We start from the raw sequence: 15,164 nt of genomic DNA, 5'->3' as shown, positions 1-15,164 counted from the left end.
ACCTTAGGGTTAAATGGAACGCAATGTCTTATATTTGCTATGTTAATGCTCCTTAATGCTATGGCTTTTCCAAGAAACCGACGTTCTATTTTTTATAATCCCAAAGTTGTGGAACACTTTTGTTATCCATTTTCTAAAGGGTCTTGTCAACGCAAGATAAAAGTATAGGTTTTCCTAGCCATTTGTTCCTAGTTGTTAAGTATAAATTAATGCTGATAATCATGTGGAGCTTTAACTAGAAAGCTCTATTTTGCATTAGTGTCTAATGGATTTGCTGTTCAATTTGTTATTTCGAACCTCAGAGTCAAGCTATTTTTCGTGCTTAATTGACAGATTCTAGAAATAACGTAATTAGACCTCGGAACAAATTATTTGACAATCTCAATTATTTTCTCTTTCTTAGTCTCCCGATTAATGTGACTTTGTCCTTCGTAAATCACTACAGTTTTTTTTTCTACTTTGCACTCTAGTGTATTGTCAATCTCTTTTTTCGTAATTTTACAGGGAAAAGAAAATAATCGAAATAAAGCCATTTTTTGTCCCCTAGTCCTATCTTTTGTTCTATTTATATCTCAAAACCGGTGTTTTTTTAGATTTTTATGGCACTTGGTATTAACCAAGTGGCATATAGCGATCGCAAATTCTGTCGGTCTGTCGATCGGTCTGTCTGTCCCGGATTTGCTAGTTAAGGCACTTCCAGATAAGCAAGGACGATGAAATTTGGCAGGCGTATCGGGGACCAGACCAAGTTAAATTAGAAATAGTCTTTTCCCCAATTCGATCATCTGGGGGGAGTGGGGGGACGGTTAATCCGGAAAAATTAGAAAAAATGAGGTATTTTTAATCTACGAACGGGTGATTGAATCTTAATTAAATTTTATATTTAGAAGAATATCGGGTCTCAGAGCTGTCATTTTAAATCCCGACCGGATCCGGTGACATTGTGGGGAGTTGGAGGGGGAAACCTAAATCTCAGAAAACGCTTAGAATGGAGGGATCGATATGAAACTTGATGGGAAGAATAGGCACAAGTTTTAGATACGTGATTGACATAATTGGAAAGGATCCGCTCTCTTTGGGGGAGTTGGGGGGGGGTAATTCAGAAAAATTAGAAAAATTGAGGCATTTTTAACTTAAGAGCGTATGACCGGATCTTAATGAAATTTGATGTTTAGAAGGAACTTATGTCTCAGAGCTCTTATTGTAAATCCCGAACAGATCTGGTGACATGGGGTGGGAGTTTGAGGGGGAAACCAGAAATCTTGGAAAACGCTTAGAGTGAAGAGATCGGGATGAAACTTGGTGGGTAGAATAAGCAAATGCCGTATATACTTGATTGTCTTTACCGGACTGGATCCGCTCTCTTTGGCGGAGTATGGGGGCCAGTGCTTTTGCGAGTTCTGGTGCTTCGGGACGTGCTAGGACGATGAAAATTGGTAGGCGTGTCAGGGACCTGTACAAATTGAATTGATTAAGTCGTTTTTCCCGATTTGACCATCTCTGGGGATGAAGGCAGAGGAAAAATTAGAAAAGATGAGGTATTTTTAACTTTCGAGTGGGTGATCGGATTTTAATGAATTTTTATATTTAGAAGGACCTCGTGTCTCAGAGCTCTTATTTCAAATACCGACCGGCATTAAGCCGCTGATTTTCCTTTTATATCAATCCATTGATTCTTACAATATTGCTAGAGCTCATGTCATATGAGCTCTTGGCTCTTCCGGCCTCGTCACAAGTGCCATATGAGCTCTTAGCTCTTGTTTATTGTATTGATTCAAAATTATGAAGTTTTTAGAGCAGTACCACATTTTTGTCAGTATTGTCACATTGAACCGTGAAAATAAATAATCAAAACTTGCTAGATAAATTTTACTGCACTTCTCGTCTTGAAAAATTCAAATATTAACAAGTCAGTTCTTTTTTTTGTCATCCTCTTTTCTTTCTTTTATTTTAATTTGACGCCCGCACTACCCAAAACTGCATAATAGCATGCATAATTCTTTTAATTGAAAATTGAATTTAGTTTCCTTACTTTTTTAGATATAAGGGCTATGATTGTTCAAGTTTTCCCTTAAACAATCAAATCTTATCTTCACTGTTCTTAATACTTTAATTTTTTATGGAACTGTTATTTTTCGTGGATTTAAAGTCAAGAAATATGTTAAAAGCACACACGGTAGCTGAATATTGTGGTCATCATTTGGGATATACGGCATAAAATTATGTTAAAACGTCTGTTGGGCGTTGTGTTTTCTTTCTTAACTATAGCTTTTTTGAATTATTTTTCAATTTTCCTGTTGGAAAAATTCTGTCTCTGCAAATATGATTAGGACTCATAGAAGAGCAATATGTGATATAGAAAAGTGCTGATGCTACCTTTTGCTTAGGGCCGTGATTCCCAATGCGGTGCGCAGGCCCCACCGGTGGGACATGGTAATATTTTGGTGGGTCATAGGCAGGACGTGTACCCTTTGGCTGACTACTTCAGAGCCTCAGTTTTGAAAAAAAATTCATGTGAATGACTTCACAGTCATATGTATTGAAAGAGCAAAAAAGATACATGATAGTATTGCAATGACGACATACATTATAAAATGCGTTGTATTAAGGCAATATTTTTAATTAGTATAAAATACGCCTAGAGGACGGTCCAAAAAAAATACCATGTTAATGCCTTTTAAGCTTCTGTCAGGTTAATACATATAAAATTTTGAATTGCATTTCAGGATTTTAGAAATGCTAGGTGGTACATAACCTGAAATCGGTTGGGAACCACTGGCGTACGGCATAAAGATATTAGGAAACTGTCAGAGCAACGACTATTAGCGCAATGAAAATGGGGTTTGTGGAAAAAATATCTATAAAAAGGAGTGCCTTTTTTATAAGTAAGTATGGCATGGATACCTTAAACTAATTACATTTAAATTTTAGAGTCGAAAAACCCGAACGGTAAATTTGACCATCTTTTCATCAGTTTCAAGATCTTAGGCTGCTTTAAAAAAAAACACTAACAGAAAAATAAGGTAAAACTTTAATTTTGGAAACCTCACTATGTACATTATTATCAATCTTTTTAAATTTTACTAGGTTATATTTGTCCGTCAGGAACCCAATTTGGCGTTTTACTGACCAAGTGAAGAAAAAATTAACCAATGAAAGTGTAAAAAAAGTTTGTATCAAAAAAATTATTTCTAATTTTTTCATTTCCTTTCCACTGTTTCTATAAAACGCCAAATTGAGTATGCTTTGAGCGTTTTTTGTGCATTCGGAGCTTGTTGGCCCCGGGAAATCAGAATATCTAATTGTTGAGTGAGATGGTGTTAATTGAATAGTGGAGAGGGTTCTACTTCAGTTATTTGCGAAAATATAACGTAGATAACACGATTTACTTCGAATATCCTTACAGGTTTCAGTCCGTTTACTTCTATTTTCTTTTGGTCTCAAGGAATTTAGAAGCGTCTGTGTGTTTGCAAAATGCGCTACGGCCTCCTTGCTCGCTGACAGAAGAGTATGAAAATAGAACTTTCAGAATCATTTTTATTTTGCTATATCTTAGATGTCTAAAAACATTTCTTGCGTAAAGAGTTAGTCCTTACTTACAGGCAAAACATATTTTAAGTTTATCAACTCTCCCTTAAATTTGCACCATGTAATACAATGTCTTTTGAGCTTCCACAGCCATGTCTTTACAATTTCCTTCAGAGCTTGGCATTTTCAAATCTTGTCATTTTTACTGAGCTGGTGACTATTGCTGTCGATGCTCTGTTTACTATTATAGTGGACGAACTTACCAAACAGGGTCGAGTTTCATGCCTTGAACGTCCATTGCCTTAACCAACCCCAAGAGTAAACTAACTTTTCCCTCCTCCACTCTTGTAAAAAAAGCCTTTCTTGGTAATGCCAGGCTGTCCACCATTATTTTCCTCCGCCCCAAAAACCCCACCTACTAGCTTCAGACTTATCTGGTCAAGCGAAACTCCCTTGAAATAGATAGAAGAGTCACTCACTAGTCATCAGAGGTAAGGGAGCAAAGTGGCACTTGGTCCTCAGAACGGATACTAATACTGCAAGAGTAGTTTGCTTCTTCCTTCCAATGCTTCTCAAGGAATCTTTCCTTGCTTCGTGGTTAGCACTTCACGTGTCAAGGGGTTGACTCTCTTGTTTTAGCAGCCATTACTGGCTTCAGTCCATCCAATTACGGCAGAGTACTCCATAAAGTTTGGAGCATCATGGTCAGAAACTGGGCAGGATTGTTACTGAAATTTACTGAAATTAGGAATAGAACGCCTCTATTTCTGGCTACTACTCTTAGTGGCACCATGAGAAAGTCGTCACCACAACCCTTCGATGCTCTGCTTTTTCGACATCCAATTCAGGTTCCTTTTTTTTTTTTTTTTTTTTTTTTTTTTTTTTTTTTTTTTTTAACTTATTTCAGACAGAGGCTAGGTTGATAAAATTCGTGGTCAGTTTGTCAAAATATACCAGTTTGTTCCAGTATTGTACGAGATGTGATGAAACTGCGCCATGAATGATTTTTTTTTTCCGAAACTACTGCTGGCATAGTAATTTTTTCTCATAGCCTCATGTTTGGAGACTGGCAGCTTCAAGCGGAAAAACCCCTAACTTGACAGTCATCATCCAGAGGCGCTAGAGTGAGAAGGCTGTGTCGTACATCATTGATTTTTAACTGTGTTTAAAAATTAAGCTCAGTTTGAAGCTGCATAAAGAATTCCAAAGATATTTATAAAATGTTGAAAATCATAAATTAATGATTTTCATCAATACATAAATTGTTCGTTCCAACATACGTCCCTGAAAATCTTTTTAACTCCCAATTCTTTTTAACAGTCCCTGAAAATCTTTTTGATTCCCAATTGAGGCGAATGATCACAAAACATACTCCGAGTGGAATTAACAGAGGTAATATTGTGTGTCATCTGTCTTCGAACGGAAAAAAAGTGTTCCTTCCTATTTGCCTTTTTCCTCAGACTTAGCACCAGGTGCCTCTTCCCAAAATGAATTATCGTTCATAAAGAAAAGCGTGTTGACACCATTTCTGACATCGAGAAGCCCATGACAGAGCAGCTGAAGCCCCTTGTAAAAGAAATCTTGTAAGAACACTCAGAGTCATGGATTTCGTTGGGATAAGGGCGTTGCAATACAAGGATAGTAATTTGAAGAAGATTATAGTTAGTTCCTTGCAAGATTAGGATTTAGCTTCTAATTAAACTATTAATAGTGTTTTTATCCCACCTTTTACGTCTACTATCAAGTCTTGATATAATTATATAGAGAAGCTTCTCTTTAGTACGAACAAAACCTTTTCTTTTCATGCTTAGGCTGAGGTCCTGCATAATTCACTTTTGCCGGGAAAAGCTTACTGAAACGTATAACCACATAATCAGAAGTCTTTTTCATATCTAACATCATATATAATACACTTAGTCTTACTTAATTGCCTTATCTAAGAAGAGAAAGAAGGACAGACTTTCCTGGAACTTGTAATGAAAACGGAGATATAAGAAAAATGAGTTTTCACTGCGTAAGTAAAAACCTTTGGTAGCTATAGGTTTTTTTCCAGGATAGAGAGGGAAACATTTTATTACATAGCTGTTGAGAGATCCCGTAGTAGGATCAGAAAAAGGATAGGAGAAGCAATTAAAAGCAAAAATTGAGATTACCTATTATACCTATAGAATAATTTCTTCTACTTCAAAGAGGGGCAATAGGCTTAAACTAGCTCAGACTTCTATTAGAATTAGAATTCATGAAAATGGAAACAAGACCTTCGGTGACAAGGTATGATGGACTGTTGTAGCAACTCTGATTCATTAGTTACAGTTGTGGAGCAACACAGACAACTATATTTTACGTTTAATAAATGTAAATGCTCCTGTATAAAGTTTGCAGATGCATTGTGATTATTGCAGGTTATTATTTGTAAGATCAATGTATGATTAGAGAACTTCTGAAGTAGGTCCTGTGTGTTGGAAGTAATAGTCAAACTCTCTGCCCGGTAATGTTTTTGTTATTACCTATATTAAGACTGTACACTATTTACTGTGGTAAATGAACACTGGTGCGACAGTTCGTTGTTAAACATTTATATTTTAGTGAACGATTTATTTTTGGATGCTGGAGCGTACATGCCATTGTGCTTACTTGTCATAGCTTTAAACGTCTAAAATAAAATAAACATCAAAATCGAAAACTATTTGTCCGGCATGATTTCCCAAAAACTTTGGGAGATAGAAAAATTTTGCATAGGTTATCAGAAAGACTATGACGTTCTATCAATGTTCAAAGTTTTGGATTCAAAGTTCAAAGTAGTCTAGATAGTTAAGCTTCAAAGCTAGGGTATTTTAGAAATGTAGAGAATTTGCAAAATCAAAACTCCGAAGCATAGAAACTCACAGAAGATTTTTTATTTATGGAGAAACAAGGGAAACTCCAGTTCTTAAAAGATCAAGCGAGTTGGAAAAAAATTTATACTGTTTAGGAGAAATGTTGCCTCTTGGATGCTAAAGAAATCAGTACGCGATGAAGAATTTAGAAATGATTTCGTAGTGTATAATACATTTTCGGATATTGAAGAGTGCATGTCTTCTTGCTTACTTTTCAATTTATCAAGCGCCTAAAATATGATCAACACCAAAATCGAAAATTTTAGGAAAAAACGAAAGATGATAAAGTTGTTTTTAGACATTGGAAATTCAGGAGTTATTTCACAAAAATGTATAAGAGGAATGGGAATTGTGCTTACATTTTCTTAGAGGTTAAATGAAATCCTATCAGTATTCGAAGTTATTTGATTTCTAAAAAGTTAAGGTTTGAAGTTAGGACATTTACTTTGACAACATGCGGAGAATTTGCTTAATCCAAACTTTGAAACACAAAAAGTTACAAAAGGAATTTATTTTTTGAAAAACTGTGCCAGCTTTAGTTTTTAAAATATCTGAATCAGTCTACCCACGTTGGAAACAACAATTCGAATGTCTGGAAAAAAGTTGCCTCTAAGATGTAAAAAAAAATGATGGGTCATAAGTACTTTTAATTATTTTCTCGATTGATATCTTTTTTTTCTTTTTTATTTTTTTGTTACTATGGGCTTTGGTTACGTGGTACGTCCTTTGCTAGGTTGCAGCTACTGCTGCAACCTTGATCTCCAAGTGAACGAAGCAAGTTCGTATAAAAGAAAATTCATGTCACCTTGCTCACTTTTATAGAATTAGTCGATTAAAATACAAGAATCACCAAATCAAAACATTCAGAAACGGTCCAAATTGGAATTTGGCTTTCGAGGTCGCCTTTCCAGAATTATTTCCACGAAATATCGATACGATACGGATATACGTCCTCTGGGCTCAAAGAGATAATTTAATGTTCTGAAGGAATACGGGTGGTCCTAGAGTGTTGCAAGAGGGCTCATTCTAACGGAAATGAAAAGTTCTAGTGCCCTTTTTAAGTGACCAAAAAAATTGGAGGGCACCAAGGCCCCCTCCCACGCTCATTTTTTCTCAAAGTCAACGGATCAAATTTTGAGATAGCCATTTTGTTCCGCATAGTCGAAAACCATAATAACTATGTCTTTGGGGATGACTTACCCCCCACAGTCCCTGGGGGAGAGGCTGCAAGTTACAAACTTTGACCAATGTTTACATACAGTAATGGTTACTGGGAAGTGTACCGACGTTATCAGGGGATTTTTTTGGTTTGAGTGTGGGGTTCAGGGGAGGGGGCTATATGGGAGGATCTTTCCTTGGAGGAATATTTCATGGGGGAAGAGAAATTCAATGAAAAGGGCGCAGGATTTTCTAGCATTACTATTAAAAAAAAAACAAAAAAAAACAATGAAAATATAAACATGAAAAAGTTTTTTCAATTGAAAGTAAGGAGAAGCATTAAAACTTAAAACGAACAGAGATTATTACGCATATGAGGGATTCTAAAAATACTTTAGCATAAAGAGCGAGGTATTTAGGAGGAGATAAATACTTTGCTCTTTATGCTAAAAAATTTTTAAGTAATTTCAACTATTTATTCTACGGGCTTTCTGATTCAGGGGTCATTCTTAAAGAATTGGGACAAAACAAGATTTAGTGTGAAGAGCGAGGTATTAACGAGGGTACCAACCCCCTCATATATATAATCAAAAACATAAGAATATAAAAGTTTGTTACGTAAGTTAATTCTTAAGTTACGTATATTTTTTACTAATAAAAACGTTCGTTAAAAATTAAAAGATCTAGTTGCCTTTTTAAGTAACCGAAAAATTGGAGGGCAACTAGGCCTCCTTCCCCACCTCTTATTTCTCAAAATCGTCTGATCAAAACTAAGAGAAAGCCATTTAGCCAAAAAAAGAATTAATATGCAAATTTCATTTTAATAATTTATGTACGGAGAGACAAAATCAGACACGCATTAATTCAAAAACTTTCAGAAATTAAATAAAAAAAACAAGTTTTTTGAAATGAAAGTAAGCAGCAACATTCAAACTTAAAACGACCAGGAATTACTCCGTATATGAAAGGGGCTTTTCCTCCTCGACACCCCGCTCCTTGTGCTAAAGTTTGATTCTTTCTCGCAGCTCTACTTTTTAAAACAATAAAAACTTTAGCGTAAAGAGCGGGGTGTCGAGGAGGAAAAGCCCCTTTCATATACGGAGTAATTTCTGTTCGTTTTAAGTTTTAGTGTCGCTCCTTACTTTCATTTCAAAAAACTCGTTTTTTTATTTAATCATGAAACAAGGCTAATGGTTCTGTTTCAATTTATTTAACCGCATCCACTTTTCAATACAATGGATATTCAGGCACATGACATCTAACAACTCAACTTTGGTTCTAGCAGTAAGGGTCAAATGAAAGTCATCAGCTAAACATCGCAATATTGTTTTAATATTATTGCTCTTATTTATTTCGTATCAAAGACTCGATACGACAAAAGCCTATTCTACAAAGATCATTTATATATTTAGGCCTACATGCAAAAGATCTAAAGAGATTCCGTTCATTATTTCAAACTGAGAGCGATTAGATAAGAACAATTTAACCAAATCCAAAAAAAAAATCCCAGAATTCAAAAATTTTAAAGTTTCTGTATTAGAATGTCATTATAAACCGAATCAAACGCTTTGGTTAAATCTAGAATATCAAAGTAACCTTCATTCCCTTATCTAAAGCATCACTAACAAAAGAAGTCAGTAGAAAGACAGCCCGCTCTACCCAAACTGATGTGAACTAAATAAATATACTCCAATAAATTCTTATAAAAAATTCACAAAACCATCCAAAATTTCATGAAATCTTCCAAAAAAATTGAATCCTTCTATTAATAATCTTTTTCTATTATCCCTGTAACAATTGGAAAAGTGAAATAGGCTTATAATTGGTGATAAAAAAAATCCTTTAAATAGTGGAAACTTATAATTGGTGATAAAAAAAAATAGCCTTTAAATAGTGGAACAACATTTACACTTGATTCTTTGACAACTATGAATGTTTGTTAGGAATCACCTTGAAAATGAAAGCTGTTCCCAGAAGTAAAAGTAAAAAACGCTAACAAATGTTAAATTATTGTTTATTTCCGCTATTATTTGTTTCGGTACTTGTGTGCTATTCAGAACACACACTCCCTCAATAAGGGAGGTTAGGTTCTTTCGTGAAACAAGCTACGATGCAGGTACATTTCAATTAGATATTTTATATATAGAAGTGGTTAGGTTAGATTAAGTTAGGTATTTGATATAATGCACCCCAACCCCCTTAATGTGCAAGTATATAGCCCAAACTTTTGATAAAGCTAATGAAATAAAACAAAATATGATGAAAATTAATACTCTACTAGGAAAATGTAAAACTACAACTTAGAATTATGTACCCAGAACGCAGAAATGTCGTTAACAATCGCGTTAAAAAGAGGTCCTCCTTCTGCCTTTACTGCCGCCCGCCACATGTACTCTACTAAGTATGATTGTAAATGATGGCGGGATGTACCTCGGTGCCGTTTATTACGCCACTTTACGGAACCCCTCATTTTCTCTACTTTTTGGCTAGAGGCACCGGTTTCTGGGTGACAAAATTATTTTCTCTAAATAATATTCTCTAATTTTCTCTGAAGTGTCTTCTGAATAGTGTACAAGTGCCGTTGCTTCAAATAGTTGAAATTCTTTGAATTTAAAAGCCATTTCGACATCTCTATGCTGAAATGTGCTTTGTATATTCGTCACAACATTCTTCAGCTCATATACAAAAAGCCCCTCCCTCCTCAGGGGAATTGTTTGCTATAGAGCGAGCAGTGAATTAAAATCAAATCGGCCTTATCTCTTTTTTCTTTTCTTCATTGTGGGCTTTTAAGAATTGATTGATTTGCAATTTGAACTGATGAAGTCATTTCCTTGTCATTTCCTGGGATAAAATAATTTGCTTTTTTCTTGACTTTGGATAATAATATCAGGCTTTAAAGGCGTATTAATTCCGGAATTTTACTGTATGTATAACTCAGAGAAATACAAAAGAAGCATCGAAGTATAAAAACTCGCGACATGAAAAAGGTTTAGCCCGAATTCTGACTAACCGTTTTTCTTCTTAGCATCTCAATCAGTGATCAAAATTGCAAAATCTATGCCTAGAGTTTTGCTAAGAGCCCAGTGGATGACAAAAATGACTAAACATGATTGCTCATCCACTGGTTTTTGGTTAAAACCCTTGGTATTTGATCAAGTTCCTGATTTAATAATATATCACTACCTTCACTATAATTCTTAAGCCGTGTTTTCATTTGGCGTATATTTTGAAGAGGTACAGAAACTAAATCAAAGTATTCAAACTCACGATGTGGGGGAAGAAAAGACGATTGGTCGGAGTGAAAAGGCTTTTATATTATTGAAATGTTTCCTGTATAGACCAATTTGTAGAAATTACCTGTCTGTTATTAGATTGTAAAAAGTGTGTTTTAAGCTTCTTGTATAAGAAAGTAGTAAGTGTAGTTGTTTTTGATCTTTCTAAGATATTTAGACTAAACTACCTGGTAATTTCTATACGTTGGGATAAAAGGGGAGTCTCCTGCACCTCACATGACTCTGAACTATTGTTCAGGAAGGGATTTTCACTCTGGCACCCAGACTCGTGACTTGTGCTCAGGCCCTCAGACTGAAATGACAGTGACTAGTGTGCATATACTAGCTAAGGGTTTTGTTGACAATAGAGATTCAACTATCCCTAGGACAGCTAGATTATTTTTAGGTAGATACTTAACAAAGGAATTTAGAAACCATGAGTGGTCATAATGGAGCGATTAGTCAGCACCCAGCTCCGGGTGGAAGTATTGAAATATTAGCTATAGTGAAGAAATAGCAGTTAAATTATTAGCCTTAAAAGAGCTGAAAGTAGAAAATTTGACCCTTCAGTTTGAAAGAAAAGATATCAGAAATATGCTTAATTACTTGTACTTGTAGCAGGACTCAAGCATCTCAGCTGTCCCTGGCGTCCAGTAGCTTCGTCATTGTATTAAGCCAGGAGTCCAGGTCGTTCGCATGTGGTTCAATCTACTCGAGCCGGGACTTTTCCCATCTTGTCCCATACTTCTTAAAGCCACCGATTGGGATTAGGTCATCCTTGATACAGGCAAGCCGCTTTTTCTTCTGTCCCCCATGTTGCTTTTTCCATTCCGTAAGAGGTGCACATCTGAGGGCTTTGCTGACGAAGATGTTGTGTGGGCGGCGAAGTGTGTGGCCGATCCATCGGAGAATTCTTTGTTTAATTATAGTGGGTAAATCAAACCGCTGATGGCAGATTTTGCAGAGTTTGTCATTCCTGACTAGATCACGGAGTATAATTCAAATGATTCTCCTTAGACATGAATGATTAAGTACGTTGAGGGCTTGAATGTCAGATGCTTTCAGAGCCCACGTTTCACAGGTGCATAGTAAGACAGACCGAATAAGGGCCTGATATATCCTTATTCTTGTCTTCAAACAAACATTTTTCTGGTTCCATAGAGAATGATTTAGCTGGGTGAAGACTCCAGTTTCTGAAGCCATTCTCGACTGAATTTCTGATATGCATCCTCCTATTGAATCTACCAGAGAGTCAAGGTACTTGAATTCAGGAATCTCGTCTATGGGCGACTGTTCTAGTAAAATTGGGGGGTCTTGAGCTGATATACCAGGGACCATGACTTTTGTCTTGAAGGAGCTTATCTTCAGGTCGACCAGAGAAGATTCTTCGGCTACCGTCGATAGCATTGATTGGGCTTCTGAACGAGATTCAGCTAATAAGTAATTATCGTCGGTGTAGTACAGATTAGTGATCAAAAAGCTGGAACTTACTTAAACGCCTGAAAAGGTCACCAATGCTCTGGTAATAGTCCAGTCGATTACGAAATGGAATAAGACGTGAGACAATGTACATTCCTGTCGATTACAAAACTCAATTTGGAACATCGAGGAGAGCGCCCTCCCGATCTGAATTGGGGCTTGCGTATGCTGGCAGTATACTTGGATAAGTCTGACTATCTATCCTCAATCCCTTGTCATGGCCTTCCAGAATCCATCCCTAGAACAGAATGAAAAGCTGTAATAAAATATTCGAATAGAGACACTGTCGGCTTCTGGTGTTTTGCCCTGTGTTCAAGGGTTTGTCTTAAGACGAATAGCTGTTCGATTGTTTCCATGCCTGGACGGAATAACTCTGTAATAATTCTAAATGATTCTTTTTGTTACCTAGGCCTAATTTTGGACAGTAAAATGACTTGGTTGAGACATATAGAGCATTTGTTAGGTAATATGAGAGTAGGTTAAACCTTATAAAAGTAATGTGCTTAGGAAAAAGGGGTGCTTCTTATAAGTGCCTTAGTAAAATTATAAAGGATCTTATTGTTAGTAAGTTTGATTATGGTAGCTTTATGTATGGTGATACTAGTCAGAAGAATTAAAAAAAAGTTAGGTATAGTTTATCATAATATTCTTAGACGATCCTTAGGCTGCCTACATGGCACCCCTATTCCTGCAATGATGATTGAATTGGGCGTGAGCACCCTTAAGTTACGACGTGATAAGTTACTTGTGAAGTACTTCACTGAGAAGGCTAGTTTAGATGAGTATTTAATTAACATAGAAATAGTAAGTAATTACAATAGAGACATTAGTTTTAAGAATAGGAAATTTATTTACTTTCTACTGAGTGCCGAAATATAACACCAATTAATGATATTGTCTTTGAGGACAGTGTGTTAAATAAACCAAGTGCAATAAACGATTATGTGTATTTCCCTATCCCTGACCATGATAATGATGATAACATGACTCGTTTACACAGTCTGACCATTTAAGAGACCATATACACATTTTTATTGACGAATCTAAGTCAGATAAGAGTGCTGGTTGTGCAGTAGTAATCCCCAATTTCACGTAGTTTCAAGCTACCAAGTTGCCTATCTATTTTATCAATTGAGATGATAGCATTATATAAGGCATAAGAATTTATCAAGTCATATGGACAAGCACAGAGTTGGATGGTTTGTTTTGACTCTGCATCAGCCCTTAAGTACTTGATGAATGAGCATGACCCTGGTCGTGAGATAGTTTATAGTACTCTTCAAATTGTTAGGTCTTGGAGTGCATGGGGAATGATATACTTCTGGCATGGGTCCCAGCGCATGTTGGAATTACTGGAAACGAATCTGCCGATAACATGGTTAATTGGGGTATTTTAAATGGTCAGGGTATAATTATAAAACCCACACAAAGTGAATTTTTAACATGTATCTATAATGTATTATGTAATAGGGAGAGTAATGAATACATTAGAAATTGTAAAAGGTAAAAAAAAAGGTAAAGGATACCGCATTAGACTTTACAGTCCGTACCGGCGGTGCTGATCTCCGTATCTTGGCCCTTCAGCCAGGAAGCGCAATGGGGGGTTGGGGGCCAGCCATCCTGTGCTTTCGCACACCCTTCCTGTTTACCTTCCCCAGATTTCTCCAGGTACCCATTTAGAGTTGGGTCGAATCTGGCTAAGCTTACAGAGTCACGCCACTGACCCCCGTCTCAAACTGAAGAATTGGGTACACTGGGATTCGAACCCGCGTCCTCTCAGACAAGGGATCCCGAATCCAGCGCACCAACCCACTAGGCCATGGGTTGGCCAATTAGAAATTGTGCTAAACCAATTTTAGAGCTTCATGATTATAGGCTACCATCTGATGGAATGGTAAATCATATAAGATCTGTTGCTGCTACTATTTTCAGACTGAGGACAGGTCATGCCAAAACCCGTTTAGTTTTGTATAAATTGGGCAGAATTAGCTCTCCTTACTGTGATATTTGTAATGAGTATGATGAGGTTACACATATCCTAATGAAGTGTAGCAAATATAATATACAAAGAAATGTATTTTGGTGAATTTATAATGAAAGCAATTCTAGGTCATGCAAAGCCCCCTAAATTGGCCCATAGAAAGGCTATATCCTTATTGACTTAGTATATACAAAATTGTAATCTGCATATTGTTCTATAATTTCTCTGTCTTTATTGTATTTATGGACGATTTATATATAATTTCTTCTTTTATATATATATATATATATATATATATATATATATATATATATATATATATATATATTTATATATATATATATATATATATATATATATATATATATATATATATATATACTAGCTGTTGGGGTGGCGCTTCGCGCCACCCCAACACCTAGTTGGTGGGGGCGCTTCGCGCCCCCCCCCAAGCCCCCCCGCGCGCGTAAGTCGTTACGCGCCATAATAGTTACGCGCCATTGTAGTTGTGTCCCTATGTCCCACCTGTGAATATTGCGAATATACAACATTCTTTGCTGTCCCATTGTCTTTGCATATAAATAGATTGTCAGGTTTACCGACTCTTGAACATGCAACATATAATGGTCCATGGGAAAACAATCTGTATTCAGATCTATACCTCATGATTCTAATGATTGCCCTTGAGCTTTGTTGATGGTGATTGCTAATCGACCATTCCCTGTCCCGGTGTCCCGGTCGTCATTTACATCCCCCTGTTTCCCCCGGTGTCCCCGTTGTAGTTGTGTCCCTGTGTCCCGGTCGTCATTTATATTCCCTGTGTCCCGGTCGTCATTTGTATCCTGGTGTACCGGTCTGTATATACATTCG

Source organism: Artemia franciscana, chromosome 7 (assembly GCF_032884065.1).
Source record: "Artemia franciscana chromosome 7, ASM3288406v1, whole genome shotgun sequence".
Classification (NCBI taxonomy): Eukaryota; Metazoa; Arthropoda; class Branchiopoda; order Anostraca; family Artemiidae; genus Artemia; species Artemia franciscana.
Note: the sequence above shows the minus strand (reverse complement) of the source record.